At 35.3% G+C, this 17,298-nt stretch overlaps 1 pseudogene; it reads right to left on the bottom strand.

The window, feature by feature from the left end:
• Positions 1-1,646: 1,646 nt before the first annotated feature.
• On the bottom strand, positions 1,647-2,208 carry LOC118543717 (M-phase phosphoprotein 6 pseudogene; annotated as a pseudogene).
• Between the last annotated feature and the right edge of the window lie 15,090 nt (positions 2,209-17,298).

Genomic DNA, 17,298 nt, shown 5'->3' with positions numbered 1-17,298 from the left:
TCCCACTTGCATGTGTACTCTCTCTCTCTCTCTCTCTGTAAAATAAATAAATAAATCTTTAAAGAAATCACTGTATAACTATCTATTTAAAATTATCTAAGTAACCTCTTATCTTCACTAGAGTTTAGGTAGGCATTTTTACTGCTGGATCACAGAATACTAGCCTATAGTAGGTACTCATTAATACTGGTTAATGAATGATAGATTAATTAGTTAATTTAATAGTGTGTATAAAATGTCCACATATAAATTAGAGATTTATGTAGAAGAAAATAGCTTAAATTTTATAAATGGCATCTTTTTATTTTTAAGGTTTTTCTATTATTAATTTTTGTATCAAAGGTTTATTAGCTTTTATAAACTCATTTAGCATAGGAAGATGATCATCTCTTTGATATTACTATAGTAGACACTAATGTCATTATTAATGAATGCTATATAACATTATTTTCGGCACTATTCGTATTTCATTTCAATATTTTATGACAGCCCATCCTTTCAGTTTTTCAAGAAAAATCCTTGGAGTCATCTCTGCCTCCTCTTTTTCTCTCAAGTCCCTGATAAAATCATTCAATTCTGTTGTCTCTGTTCTTAGAGTTTATTCAGAATCTGTATCTGAGTACTCAACTGCTAACCCCCTGGATGAAGACACCACTTCTCTTGCCTGTATGATTGTAATAATCTCTAACTCTCTCTCCATGTATTCTATTCTTGAGATAAAAGTCATAGTGATCCTCTTAAAAGGTGGGTCATATCATGTCATTCTATGGCTCAGTACTCCTCCAGGGCTCTCAGTTGCTCTAACAATACAGGCAAATTCCTGACAGTGACTTACAGGGCCCTGCAAATCAAACTTTTTGTTACCTCCTGATCTCATTTTTTGACTCTCATCTCTCCTGATCTACTCCAGCGACCCAGGTTCCATTGCAGTTACCTAGACAATCAAACATGCTTCACTCAAGCCCTCTGCATTTTTTCCTTTTTAATTTGCCAGATGTTCTTTTAATGAGAATTACAGATGACCTGAGTCTTCTGCAAACTACTTTTTAAACAAATGATTTTTCTTTTTTACAAATACTGAATAAGACAGTGTCTTCTTTTTTTTATTACAGAACAATTTTTATTAATAAAAGCTTTAAACAAAAATCCATAATTCCACAAACTAACAATGACTTGGCAGCATGCAAGTACTTCAGGCTGGAGAGGCATGTTTGTTCTTAATTTATATATGCTAAGTCCTCATGACATTCGATTCCAAAATGTATGGATAAATTGGCTTGACATGATTAATTGATTAATGATTTAAAGTAAAATATAAACATAAGGGCAACTTAAACATTGGTTTAATTTATGTGTGTCAATTCAAGGTCTGCGACTGGAAAGCTCTATTAAAAAAAAATCTGAGGTCAAAAAGATCTTTAGGAAGCAACCACATACCTCTGTATATTTGAAGATCGAGGGCTAAAAATCCGTTCCTGATGAACACCGTTGAGTAAAGGATGTATAACATCCACCACACCTGTTTCAAAAATGGCATATTACCAAAATTATCCATTTCTTTACAAATAAACATTATAGTATTAATAACTACAGAGAAGCCTTCAGAATGAGTTCCACAATATGCTAACTCTTTTGAGGCTTTCCTGAGCTCTGTCTCAAAGCATTTACTTTAATCCTGGGGCTTTAGAAACATCTTCTTTACTTTAACTGTTGGTTTTATATGTCCATTTTCAACTTCTTCATAATTGGCATGGTCTCTTTTTTTTGGCAAACTTTTTTCCAATTGTCCCCACCAAGGTCTCATATTTTCTGGCCATTTCTTCATCTGACACATCGAGCTCCACTGCTTCACCTTAACTTTCTTCCACTTTGTTCTTAGCATTCATCTGGAGCATTAATTTCTCAACCTCAGGATTAAGTCTTCTGAATGACATTCTTCCATAGAGAAGATCTTCACATAACGAGAAACTCTGCTCTTCTATTATGAAACACTCTCTTTCTTTAAGCTCTGGCAAATCCACAGTGCTCTTCACTAATGATTTTCTTTTCTTCCTCTTCTAGTTGTTTCTTGGTCTCCGAGTCCAGTCCCCTTTGCACGAACACCATGCGCAGCAGGTTCTTGGACAATTTCGTCTTGCGCTCGGCCGCCATATTGGCTCTTGCTCGGAGCCGTGCCCCAAGATAGTGTCTTCTTTTGCAAAACCAATAAAGTAAAAATTTGTAAACATATATGATTTGTCCACGATATTTGAAAAAGGAAAAAAAAGGAAGCATGATTTTCTTCAGTATTTTTTTTTTATTTTTTAAAGATTTATTTATTTGAGAGAGAGAAAGTTTGAGAGAGGGCATGTGTGTGTGGCGTGGGGGAGAGGCAGAGGGAGAGAGAATCCCAAGCAGAGGCTGCACAGATTGTGGAACCCCACAACCCAGAGACCACAACCCCAAGACCGTGATCTGAGCTAAAACCAAGAGTTGGACACTCAACTGACTGCACCACCCAAGCACGCCACTTAAGTATTTTTTTAAATTAGAGTTTGTTCCCTAGCTTTTCAAAGAATAAGTTTGAAGGTTTGAATCAAATGGGAGAGAGAGAGAGAGCAAGTAAGCACATCTTATAGCTGCTTTAATAGCTTTTGATAATTCTAATGTTACCTTTCTGGAATTCAGTTCTACACAAAATAGCTGAATTTACAATATTTCTTTTTTTTTTTTAAAGATTTTATTTATTTATTTATTTGACAGAGAGAGAGTTAGTGAGAGCAGGAACAGAAGCAGGGGGAGTGGGAGAGGGAGAAGCAGGCTCCCCGCCGAGCAGGGAGCCCGATGTGGGGCTCGATCCCAGGACCCTGGGATCATGACCTGAGCCGAAGGCAGACACTTAACGGCTGAGCCACCCAGGCGCCCCTAATATTTCTAATGAATTGATTAATATACAAAAGAAAATATTTATTGAACATATATTTTATATATAATTCTTTATTTTTGTATATATACAATGTATAATTGGCACCATAAACAATTATGCATGTCAGAAACAGAATAACTTTAAAAAGGTACCAGAAAAGCAAGGAAAAAAACATTAAAGAAATTTAAGTGAAATTTATTTAGTGAGAAAACAAAATTAATAAAATTTGGCAAAATGCATGGCTCTCTCTCCAAATATCCATATGCCTCCTCTCTCAGTTCCTTCAGGTTTTGATTTGAAAGCCATTCACTCAGTGAAGACTTTCCTACCTTACTATTTAAAAGTTGTATCAGGTCCTAACCTGGGACTCTCTAATTCATTATCCTGCTCTATTTTTCACATTCTTTGTTGCATGTATGACTTTTGCATATTTAGTATTTTTGTTGTTCAAAATATGTTTTTTTTTTCTTTCCAACTCAATGGTCAGAGAATCTGCCTCTGCCTCCTGAGTGGTGAGGGACAAGGTGAGAAAGCAGAAGAGCATGTTTAGGAGCTATCATGATGGCCATCACCATGTAGACATGGGTATAATTAAGTGATATGAAATGATTTGAATACTAATATGAACAAAATATATTACAGATAGACATCACTTCAGCAGCTGTTCATCTAGTATTGTTGGTATAGAGGGAAAATCAAGGGAGGGTGGAAGATACTCTAAGATTGCCTATCTCTTTAGAAATGCTGCTTTGTGAAAAAGGAGTCTGAAAGATGGTCTGGCATTATTAGCAATCATAGGTATCAACATTAGATATAAGATGTAAACCTCTGTAAAGTCAGACAAAAAATAAAAATAAGCAAAAAGGTCAGCATCCTTTCTGGGTAGCATGGGATTTCAGAGAAGAATCTTAAAGGTGTATAGATGTATTAACAAAAAAGAAACACAGAACCTCCAGACAATAGAATTTCTCCTTGTAAAGAAAATTTAGGAGATTAGCAGACTGTTTTTGAAAAGAATATCTGCTAAGCATACCTACTATTCTCTCTGCTTCCAGTATCTGACTCATGGGTTTGTAAGATTTATAGGTTATATTTAATACAAATTGTTCTATATAAAGGTTTACATATTCTGGAATAAAGTTATAGAATGTAGTGCAGGGCTGTGAGGGCTGGGGATTCTATAGTGGTAATTGTAAGAAGAAATAATTTCCTAAATTATGAACATATCCAATCAAAGATGAGAAGTAGGGGATACCTGGGTGGCTCAGTCGGTTAAGCGTCTGCTTTGGCTCAGGTCATGATCCCAGGGTCCTGGGATCCAGCCCCCCCCCCCCACTCTCTCTGACAAATAAATAAAAAAAATCTTAAAAAAAAAAAACATGACAAGTAAACAAAAATTTAGTTTCTGGGAGTCACTTTAGACTAAAAGTGAAAAGCTTTATTACAAAAAATAAATGTATCATACCCAAATTTAATTTAAAATTGCATTTAAAAAGCATAGAGTCAATCAGAGAAAGGCATGTATCATATGATCTCACTGATACAAGGAATTCTTAATCTCAGGAAACAAACTGAGGGTTGCTGGAGTGTGGGGGGTGGGAGGGATGGGGTGGCTGGGTGATAGACATTGGGGAGGGTATGTGCTATGGTGAGTGCTGTGAATTGTGTAAGACTGATGAATCACAGACCTGTACCTCTGAAACAAATAATACATTGTGTGTTTAAAAAAAAAAAGATAGTAGGAAGGGAAAAATGAAGGGGGGGAATCAGGGGGAGAGACGAACCATGAGAGAGTATGGACTCTGAGAAACAAACTGAGGGTTCTAGAGGGGAGGGGGTTGGGGGGATGGGTTAGCTTGGTGAAGGGTGTTAAAGAGGGCACGTACTGAATGGAGCACTGGGTGTTATACGCAAACAATGAATCATGGAACGCTACATCAAAAATAATTAATTAAAAAAAAGCATAGAGTCAAGATGCCTCTCTGATTAAGACTTTAAGGACTTTGTATAAGTCATACTGTCCATGTGTAGCTCAGTCGTGTGAGAAGAATAAGATTTTTTAAGAAACAATATGCGAGAGTAGGATCTCAATAAATACACATTTAAGTAGTAGAAAATGATTTATAGTTGAATCAGATCAAGTTGTGTTAAATATCTATGCATGGGTATATTTATAATATAGTCTTAATATGTACATAGGGAAAACTTTGTCTTCACTGAAGGAATTTAGGCTTTATTAGGCAATAAGCTGTTATAGAGGCTTTTATATAGTAGGCTATATATGATGAGGGGAATAGTAGAAAATGATCTGGTTTTTAGAAGAAAGAAAGTTGAATTTAATACAGGACATGGTATCACTTCGCCTTGAAGTATATAATGGGTTTCATAGGTATAGAAGTGTATGAAAGTACATATTCCAAGAAAGAGAGATATAGAGAATCACAAAACTGACACTAAGCTGAGGGCAGGAAATAATGGGCTTGGTGATTGGTGTATACTTCAAGTGAACTTTCTTCTGTTTCTTTCTTTTCTTTTTTCCTTCCCCCCTTCCTTTCTTCCTTCCTTCTTTTTTTTTTCTTTCCTTCTTTTTCTCTCCTTCCTTCCTTCCATCTTTTCCCTTCTTTTCTTCCTTCCTTCCTTCCTTCCTTCCTTCCTTTCTTCCTTCCTTCCTTCCTTCCTCTCCTCCTCCTCCTCCAACACCTCCTTCTCCTCCTTCTTTCTCTGTTGATTAGAGAAAAAGGACAGACAAAACTGGGAAGGATATTTAGTTAAAAATACCACTGGAAGGAGCTTCAGTTTTAATCCTAAAACTATTCAGAGTCTCGTAGAATTTTCAACAGTAGTCCATTGGGCACAGTAAAAGGCGAAAGATTTATGCGATCTGAAGAGAAACCAGAGTATTCCATTGGGCACAGTAAATTGGAAATGTGGAAAATATTCTACTAGCTATGAAATTATGATAGTCATATTAAAATTAGAAGCATTGGGAATTCAAATAAAAGGTTTTTTATTTTTTTATTATTTTTTAAGGTTTTATTTATTTACTTGAAAGAGAACGAGCAGGGAGAGGACAGAGGGAGAGAGACAGAGGGAGAGGGAGAAGCAGACTCCCCGCTGAGCAGGGAGCCTGAGGTGGGGCTTGATCCCTGGACCCCAGGATCATGACCTGGGCCAAAGGCAGATACTTAACTGACTGAGCCACCCAGACACCTCAAAAAAAGTTTTTTTTAAAGATCAAATGTAGGAAACATTGACAGCAGAGAACATGGAATCAAGGCAGAGACACCAAATTTAACTTAAGTAAATAGAATGTAATTTTTTTACAAAAAGTAAATAATCTGGAAACATAATAAAGCCAATTTAACATGAAAATATCGAATTTGTAATACTATTACAGATATTTTAATTTTTATTAAAGATATTATCTATTATTTACATTTTAATATAAAATATTTACAGAACCATATTATACAGATGCTAAAATTCTGTAAATAAGCATGCTCATTAAAATTTTGAAACAAATTTAGTAAGATACAAATATAGAAAATGGCCAAATACATTTTAGAAATATGACTTATGTATAAAAATATCCACTACCTCTTGGTGAGCAAATTACTATAAACATTACATAAGTTGTTAAGTAAATACCAAATGTTGGAAATTTAAATTCTGAAATGTCTTAAGCATGAATAACATAAAAATAAACACTAAAGACACCGAATGTGTTTGAAAAATAAATCTAGTTCCCCTAGCCCAAGACAATCTTTATTATTCATTACAAATATGGAATCTAAATTTTCAAACCATTTATATTTAACTTCTCTAGTGTTAGCAGAATATTTCACATTCATTATCTTTATTCTTCATAGCAGTCCTTCTGAAAAGATGCCACAGATAGTTGCCCCATGTCTTATTTATAGAATATTAAAAGAAAAGAGAAGCTAGAGAAATAATCTCTATTTGTAGGAAGAAGGAAAAAAAAATATTAATGGGAAAAAGATACGATGAGCTTGGTATTGAACTGTTTGGACAAGGATGTGACGTCAGTACATCAGGTAGAAATGTCATCCACTGAAGAGCTATGACCTGAAAATGAAAACAGATGGAGATGAGTGATTAAGATTCATGCATCACACACACAGATCACTATCAAAGCTATGGAAATTGATGAAATATTCAAAGTACATGGATGTAGGATAAAAAGTGATAGCCCAAGGGGAGAAAAAAACACCATGGGAAACTTCACATCTATTATTAGATAGAAATTTATCCAAAAAAAAAGTGTCTTAAGGTATGGTCTGCTTTAATAGAAGTACAAGGAAATTACTATACAAGTAATAGCTTTCACTAAAAATAGATAGATGATTGATCGATAATTTGTCATATTTGATCATTTCAATATTTGTTTATGAAATTTTACTTTTATTTAAAAATAATGTTGTGGTATGCATTTTTACACATAATTTCCTTGTGATACAAGGTTTATTGTGAATAGATACTATTGAAATACCAGGAGCTCCTTAGGAGTTAAAAATAATGGGGTAATTCAATGTTAAATATTTGAGGTGCCTGGGTGGCTCAGTCAGTTACAGTTCTGCCTTCTACCCAGGTCATGATCCTGGGATCCTGGGTCCTGGGATCGAGTCCCACATCGGGCTCCCTGTTCAGTGGGAAGTCTATTTCTCCCTCTGCCCCTCCACCTCTCTTGTTCTCTCAATCTCTCTTTCTCTCTCTCTTTCTCTCTCTCTTTCTCTCACGTGCATGTGCTAAAATAAACAAAATCTTAAAATTAATAAATAAATGTTAAATATTTTAGCTGTTTTTTTTTTTTTTTTTTTTAAATAAGATGGATTCTCTTCCTCCAAAAACTTACTGGTTTATGCTGAATGTCCTCCATTTGCCCATCAAGATAAACATCCCCAATTTCTACCTCTCGGTGCCTGGTGAGGCTGACCTGCATGGACTGCACTGGCGAGACCTCTTACTCTGTAATTTCCAGATAAGGTTGGCCAATGGCAATCCCCTGCAGTAAGAAGAGTGAACTCATGATACCCCGGTCACCCCCTGCACTGAAGACCACAGCTTTGGTAAGGCATCACTTGCCATATGACTTTCTCTCCGAGTCTGGTAACTACGCCTCAGTTTGTTCTTTCAGGCCTAAAGGTGGCAATGGGTCTCCCATTTGTCTTGTTTTATCTAAATCCTACCCACCATTTTGTGAACAACTTTAACTCTCCGTCTTTTTCTTGTGGCAGGACGCTGCAGGTTAAATCTTATATATTACATTTGCCTGTTCTTGGATAGAGAAACTGGAGGAGAGTGTGAGGAAGATACACCAAGAAATAGAACAGGCAGAAATGTGCATTATATTTTGCTTTTAAAAAAATTATCTTGTAATTTACGTATAGTAAAACTCACTTACTTGAGGGGTACCGCCCTGTGAGTGTTGGAAAGTACATAGAATTGCATGAAACACTATCATACTCAAGATACAGCACAGTTTGGTCACCTCTCAAAATTGCTCTGTGCTGCTTTTTACCGTCAAATGCCTTCCTCATGTCTAATCCTGGAAGTAACCCTGGACGATCTCTTTTCCATCCCTGTAGTTTTGCCTTCTCTGTGTCCATATAAATGGTTCACCCAGTGTGTAGCTTTTTGAGTTTAGCTTCTTCCACTTTTCTTGTTGCTTTTGAGATTCATCCATGTTTTGTGAGCATGAATAGTCAACTCCTTTTTGTTGTTGGATGGCACCTGACAGCATGCACGCACAATCATTTCCTTCTCCACTTTTCAGTTGAAGGTCATTTGCGTTGTTTCCAGTTTTTGGCAACTGTGACAAAACACTGGTATAAACATTTTGGTATAGGTGTCATGTGCACGTGGGTTTTCATTTCACTTGGTTAAGTTCCTAGAGTGGGATTGTTAGGTCATTTGATATTTATTTGGCCTTATAAAAATTGCCGAACATTTGGTATGGATAAAAACCTTGGTATCTTTGTAGGATGCCAATTTACCTTGTAAGAGTGAGTGTATTTCTAGACTTTCTGTTGTGTTTGACTAATTTATGTATGAGTCCATATGCAGACAGCACTCTATTTTGCTCTGTATAGTGAGCATTATAATCAGGGAATATAATAAGTCCTCCAGATATTTTCCATTCACCAATCATTTTGTGTATTCTAGGACCTCTGACTTTAGATTCAGTTTCTCATATTTTTAAAAATCCAGCTACAATTTCAACTAAGCTTACATTTAATCTATAGATGAATTTGGAGAAAATTTTCAACTTTACATCAAATATTCCAATTGATAAATTGGAAATTTTGTTTATTTCTTTACTCTATTTTAATTTCTTTAGAAATCTCAGAAAATACGGACCTTTATGGAGGAATGTAGAAGAGCGTCGTACTGCTCCATTGACATTATTATTATTCTGCTCTTCGTGGGTTGCTGCCAGTGCTGCTGCTAATTGCCTCTTAAACACTGTTCCCTGTTGCTGCGTTATCTATCTGGACTTTTTCCTCTTTTTGCAACCTGCTTTCACAGGGGGTTACGGGCTCCTAAAGTATCACTGCTGCCATCCTAGTACACTTAGTTATTACAACCATATCACTCTCTTCATCAGAGAACAGAAGCAATGAAATGGTGTGCGAAGTTGGAGACTGGACAAACAAAATTGCAAGTGGTATTTAAGCTCCTTTCTTGGTATATGTCTCACTCTGCAAAGACATCACACATGATAGTTTCCAAAAATGCCTGAATAACAATGTAGAGCAGGTTCCTGTTCTTTCCATAAAAATCCCAGTTTTCATGCAAATTAAAGGATATGGCTTCTCTTCAATGCCCAGTGTCCTGAAATCAAGTCCCTGCATGGAGCTCTGTGTCAACCTCGGTGCTGATGAAGCCCGCTTAAGATTCTCTCTCTCCCTCTGCCCTTCCCCCCACCTCTCTCTCAATAATACAAACAAAAAAACCCCACTGAGTATGTACAATAACAATCATACTGTAGTAGCTACATTTTATTAAGTACTCTCTTCGGGTACTGAGATAAATGTGTGTATTCGTTATCTCACATTTTCCTCAAACAATCTTATATATTACGCATTAAAATGTTTATGTAATGGTAAGAAGTCAGGGGCTTAAGGGGGTTAAGCAATTTACCTGAGGTCACATGCTACTAAGTGGCAGCACATAGATTAACAATTATATCTATGTGACTCACGCTCTATTCTTCATACCCTGCATTCTGCTTTTATCCTTTAGTTAGACAAATTGTGAATCTTAAGTATTTTAAGAAGAAATGTGAAGATATAAATTTTGTTCAAGGCCAAAGGCCTAGAAAATTGACCTCCAGAGTGCTTCTTCCAAGAAATGGAGGTTTACATGTGATAACCTGCACCAAGCAGGTGACTGTGTCATTAATCAGTATTACTCCTTAGCTGCTGCGACTGGGTGAGGGTTAGTGGTGTTTTTCAGAGACTTGTGGCACTATGTGAGGAGAGATCCATTTTTCAACTGACACTGCAAGGAGAAATTTAAAACACACCCCTTATCCCAAAAGCATGCTGAACTTTGACCCCACAGTATCTACACAGAGAATCCAAACAAACAAAACCCCATAAATGTACAACTATAACAATTATAAAATGGGCTGCTTTGTTAAACAGAAAGCTGAATTTTACCCCTACCCTTTAATTGTAAGAGCAGGCAGCCTGCAATTTGCAGTCTTCCTTAGAAATCTATGAACAATTTGGTACTTAAAGAACTATGCATGGAACAACATAAAATAAACAATCATGATTTCAGTAATAAGTTTCCTGATAAAATAGACTGGCATTCTTACACAGATGTAATGAGAAAATGACAGCTAGACTTTATCAGAATACATATTATACTGATATAATGATTTTCACAAAGTCCTTGTTGATTAGATATTAAAGTACAAACCCATTTTATATTCTCTATATTTAGGGAGACCATGTAATTTATCATTCAAACAAGAATTTTTTAATAATGAAAAGAAGCTCTATTCATATTTCTCTAAGACAACAGGTGAAAAACAGGACTCTCCTCAGCAAAGCAGGTTACATGACCACTTTATTTATAGTGATTTCGTGTTAGTGTATGTATCTGGGAAGTGGAAAGAGGGTTTAATTGAGGACATCATGAGTTCTAATACTGGTTCAGCCATTAGTTGCATGCCTTTGGGTAGATTACTTAATTACTTTGAACTGAAATATGAAAAAAGAAAAATACCTACTTGAAGGGTTTTGTGAGGATTAAAAATTATATCTATAACATGATTAACTCCATAAAGTGGATATATTTAGGATCCTAGTTCTCATTATGTAGCTGAATTTATTATCATCATTGTAATATTAATGTGGTTTGGAGTGGTAGAATCTCATATTTTGAAACCTGAAAGGGGTAGAAACCCCCCAACCTTAACATACCAAACTTTTATGCTCTGGTCAGTCAAAAGCAAATAATACCCTTAAAAATTCTGCTTCACAAGATTAATTGTGTATAGGTATATTGTTTCTTTTTTTAAGATTTTATTTATTTATTTATTTATTTATTTATTTATTTGTTTGTTTTAAAGATTTTATTTATTTATTTGACAGAGAGACGTAGCGAGAGCAGGAACACAAGCAGGGGGAGTGGGAGAGGGAGAAGCAGGCTTCCCGCAGAGCAGGGAGCCTGATGTGGGACTCGATCCCAGGACCCTGGGATCATGACCTGAGCCGAAGCCAGACGCTTAACGACTGAGCCACCCAGGCACCCGATTTTATTTATTTTTGACAGAGAGAGAACACATGCAGGGGGAATAGCAGAGAGAGAGGGAGAAGAAGACTCCCCACCGAGCAGAGAGCCCGATGCGGGGCTCGATCCCAGGACCCTGAGATCATGACCTGAGCCGAAGGCAGACACTTAACTGTCTGAGCCACTCAGGCGCCCCATAGGTATATTGGTTTTAAGGACCAAAGTAATGATATTCTACTTTGACTAGTGGAAAGCAATAGAATGTTCATATTCATATGATCAGAAGAAAACATTAGAATTAAATTGCTTTAATAAAGTCTAATTCATTCACGAATCTGAAGCAATAAATATACTATTTTAGTATATAAATAATTTCTACTTATAGTTTAGAAACATGAAATAAACTTAAACTGTAATTAATTAATATATGTGAAATAACAGATTTTAGAAACATGGATATAAGATGTGAAAACTGCAAAAAGGTAAAGTAGAATTTGTTTCCAGTTTTCAGGGCTTTACTTTGTTGACCTATTTTAAGTAAAGCCATAGATTTTTAAAAAATGGTTATGGACCTCTCTCCACATTTGGGTATGTATATTTGGAAGTGGGGTTTTTTTTATGAGTGTATACTATATTCTATTTCCCTCCCAGCATTTAATATAATGCCAATTGTGTGATTCCAACACTAAGAAAATGGCTTGGCCAAACAATTAAAACAATCTCTGTTACTTTGTCTTTAATCTGCATATAATCTGAATGATCCATATTATAACAGAACATTTTAAGAGTACACATTATTTTCCTAAGATGCCACTGTTCTAACTTGTGTATCCTCATACCTGTAACACAGCATATTAAAGTTCCAACAAAAAGTAATTTATTTTCTCAAGAAAGTTTTAAATATATGCAATTGAAGACCATAGTTTCCTCATTTTTCACGGTGCAATCCATTTGCCAGCCCTTTTAGTCTTTCCCTTTTCAGGGACCCTGAACAACCAAAACCACATCTTACTGTGAACAAATTAGTTTTGACACCTTGAGACATTTAATTATTTGCAACAGTGAGTCAGATGAAAGTGAAGTTGAGAGAAACTTTCCAAACTCTAGGAAGATACACATGCTCAAAATGCTGCTTTAGGATATTTTAACCCTGAAAATCCAGTTAATAAACCTAATAGACATCTACAAATATGGTTTAAAATTTTTAGGAAATAAACATATTACAAAATAAATAGAAATGTGAGTTTTAATAATTTATCATAGTTTTTACAAACTACCATTCAGAGGTCTTTTGCAGAGGCACAGAAAGTCTCAGGGAGAGGAGTGAATGTGATGTGCATTTAGCACAGAAATTCATTTTACAGTGGAGGAAACTGAGGTTCAGGGAGGTTAAGTGATTTGCCAAGGCCACTTGCCAGTTGCTATTAAACTCAGAGAGAGGAATAAAACTATGTTTCTTATTTGCCCAGTCTTATTTTATTAATTTCATTTGCCAAATGCAATAGCAATTTAGGCACATCCAAAATCTTTTGTTGGTAAATAACAATTTTAATGAGAAAGTTGTGCTAATTAAATTTACATAATTATAAAAATAGCACAGTTAATTTTTCCAAGTAAGTTTATAGTTATGCTGATTTGCATGGCTATAGAGAATTCTATGAATTTTTCATCTATTAAAACTTTTATTGATTTATTAATAATTATTGAATGTTTATATATGTGTGTGTACTCTAAAGTTTATTTTCCTGCAGTTTTTGTATTCTTGAAAAAAAAAAGATTGCCTTCCTCTGAGACTTGATAATTAGTTGATATTTATATATAAAATAAATATTTCAATTGATATTTATTCATATTTGTCCATGTAAGGTGAAATGTTCTAAGATATGCATTATACAATGCAAAATGTTATGAACACACATTTTTTTTGTATTTTAGCTGTTTATATATTTAAGATAGTGAATATAACTAATACAGTAGATTAAGCTTTTTATATTAAAGCTTATAGAAAATGTTTAACAATCTATTTTTATCATCCTTATAAATGTAAGTATATTCAGCTTGAAGCTGTTGCAAATACAAGAAATAAAAATAGAAAAATAGAAGTATAAGTTTATAAATATAATATAATATGATACTGTAAGTCTGGGGAGAAATATGCTTCTTATATATGCTTGATTTTTTCTATCCATAATTTTCACATACATATGCTACATAAATTATATTTCTCAATATTTAAATACTTGGATGTTTCCTTTAAATGTACGCAAATCCAAAGTTACTAATTGTTTTAATGAATATATCTCCTACTAATTTCTAAATGAAAAAGGGTAATTGTTATTTTAGAAATATTCAGACTTTGAGTCTTTTCTGATAATTGGTGTGACTTAATTATCACAGTCATTTTCATTTTCCCATTTAATTAAAGTACTATGATGCTTTGATAAAGTCCCCTACTATGATTAAAAGATATCTAACCACTTCATATGGTACATACTATCATCTTTGTTTTGTAAAAAATTTTAAAAATGCCCCCCTTTTATAGTAAATGACATAATCCTAAAACAAGTGCCATATCCAAGAAGTTTTGTATTATCTATGTATCTAGCTATGCATATCTCTATATATTTATTCTTTGTCTATTTATTGCATCATGGATTATTTTTATAAAAAATAACCTCTTAAAGTTTATAACTAAAATTGCTTTGATTTAAATATTTTTATTCTTAATTGGAGTATAGTTGACATATAACATTAAATTAGTTCCAGGTATACAATATAATGATTCAAAAATTATATACATTACAAAATGATCACCACAATAAGTGTATTACAGTATTATTGACTAGATTCCCTATACTGTACTTTTCCTCCTCATGAGCTTTTTTTTTAATAACTGAAAGTTTGTACCCATTCATCCCCTTCACTCCTTTCTCCCATCCTACCGCTTCCCTCCCATTTGACAACCACCAGTTTGTTCTCTGTATTTATGAGTTTATTTCTCTCTTTGTTGTTGCTCCTTTGTTCATTGTTTTGTTCTTTAGACTCCAAATATAAGTGAAATCCCATGGTATTTGTCTTTCTCTGTCTGCCTTATTTCACTTAGCATAATACCCTCTAGGTCCATCCACGTTGTTGTGAATAGCAAGATTTTATTTTTTATGGCCAAGTAGTATTTCATAGTGTGTGTGTGTGTATATATATATATATATATATATATATATATATATATGATATATCACATCTTCTTTATCTATTCTTCTATTGATGGATACTTGGGTTGTTTCTCCATCTTGGCTATTGTAAATAACACTAAAATAAACATAGAGGTGCCTGTATCTTTCTGAATTAGTGTCTTCATTTTCTTCAGGTAAATACCTAGAAATGGAACTACTGGATCGTATGATACTTCTAGTTTTAGTTTTTTGAGGAAACTTCATACTGTTTTCTATAGTCACTGCACTAACTTACATTTCCATCATTAATGCACAAGGGTTCCTTTTCTCCAAGTCCTTACCAACACTTGATACTTCTTGTCTTTTTAATACTAGCCATTCTGACTAATGTGAGGTGATATTTCATTGTGGATTTTATTTGCATTTCCCTGATGATGAGTGCTGTTGAGCATCTTTTCATATGTCAGTTGCCCATCTGTATGTCTTCTTTGGAAAAATATCTATTCAGGACTCCTGTCCATTTTTTTTTTTAATTTTTTTATTGTTATGTTAATCCCCATACATTACATCATTAGTTTTAGATATAGTGTTCCATGATTCATTGTTTGTGCATAACACCCAGTGCTCCATGCAGAACGTGCCCTCCTCAATACCCATCACCAGGCTAATCCATCCTCCCACCCCCCTCCCCTCTAGAACCCTCAGTTTGTTTTTCAGAGTCCATCGTCTCTCATGGTTCTTCTCCCCCTCCGATTTCCCCCCCTTCATTCTTCCCCTCCTGCTACATTCTTCTTCTTCTTTTTTTCTTTCTTAACATATATTGCATTATTTGTTTCAGAGGTACAGATCTGAGATTCAACAGTCTTGCACAATTCACAGCGCTTACCAGAACACATACCCTCCCCAGTGTCCATCACCCAGTCACCCCATCCCTCCCACCCCACCCCCCACTCCAGCAACCCTCAGTTTGTTTCCTGAGATTAAGAATTCCTCATATCAGTGAGGTCATATGATACATGTCTTTCTCTGTTTGACTTATTTCGCTCAGCATAATACCCTCCAGTTCCATCCACGTCATTGCAAATGGCAAGATCTCATTCCTTTTGATGGCTGCATAATATTCCATTGTATATATATACCACATCTTCTTTATCCATTCATCTGTTGATGGACATCTTGGCTCTTTCCACAGTTTGGCTATTGTGGACATTGCTGCTATAAACATCGGGGTGCACGTAGCCTTTCGGGTCCCTACTTTTGTATCTTTGGGGTAAATACCCAGGAGTGCAATTGCTGGATCATAGGGTAGCTCTATTTTCAACTTTTTGAGGAACCTCCATACTGTTTTCCAGAGTGGCTGCACCAGCTTGCATTCCCACCAACAGCGTAGGAGGGTTCCCCTTTCTCCGCATCCCCGCCAACATCTGTCATTTCCTGGCTTGTTAATTTTAGCCATTCTGACTGGTGTGAGGTGGTATCTCATTGAGGTTTTGATTTGGATTTCCCTGATGCGGAGCGATGTTGAGCACTTTTTCATGTGTCTGTTGGCCATTTGGATGTGTTCTTTGGAAAAATGTCTGTTCATGTCTTCTGCCCATTTCTTGATTGGATTCTTTGTTCTTTGGGTGTTGAGTTTGGTGAGTTCTTTATAGATTTTGGATACTAGCCCTTTATCTGATATGTCATTTGCAAATATCTTCTCCCATTCTGTCAGTTGTCTTTTGGTTTTGTTGACTGTTTCCTTTGCTTTGCAAAAGCTTTTTATCTTGATGAAGTCCCAATAGTTCATTTTTGCCCTTGCTTCCCTTGCCTTTGGCGATGTTTCTAGGAAGAAGTTGCTGCGGCTGAGGTCGAAGAGGTTGCTGCCTGTGTTCTCCTTTAGGATTTTGATGGACTCCTGTCTCACATTGAGGTCTTTCAACCATTTGGAGTCTATTTTTGTGTGTGGTGTAAGGAAATGGTCCAGTTTCATTCTTCTGCATGTGGCTGTCCAATTTTCCCAACACCATTTGTTGAAGAGACTGTCTTTTTTCCATTGGACATTCTTTCCTGCTTTGTCAAAGATTAGTTGACCATATAGTTGAGGGTCCATTTCTGGGCTCTCTATTCTGTTCCATTGATCTATGTGTCTGTTTTTGTGCCAGTACCATACTGTCTTGATGATGACAGCTTTGTAATAGAGCTGGAAGTCTGGAATTGTGATGCCACCAGCTTTGCTTTTCTTTTTCAACATTCCTCTGGCTATGCGGGGTCTTTTCTGGTTCCATACAAATTTTAGGATTATTTGTTCCATTTCTTTGAAGAAAGTGGATGGTATTTTGATGGGGATTGCATTGAATGTGTAGATTGCTCTAGGTAGGATTGACATCTTCACAATATTTGTTCTTCCAATCCATGAGCATGGAACGTTTTTCCATTTCTTTGTGTCTTCCTCAATTTCTTTCATGAATATTTTAT

The sequence above is a fragment of the Halichoerus grypus genome, chromosome 1 (genome assembly GCF_964656455.1).
Source record: "Halichoerus grypus chromosome 1, mHalGry1.hap1.1, whole genome shotgun sequence".
In the NCBI taxonomy this organism is placed as follows: Eukaryota; Metazoa; Chordata; class Mammalia; order Carnivora; family Phocidae; genus Halichoerus; species Halichoerus grypus.
This window is presented reverse-complemented; position numbering and strand designations above follow the sequence as displayed.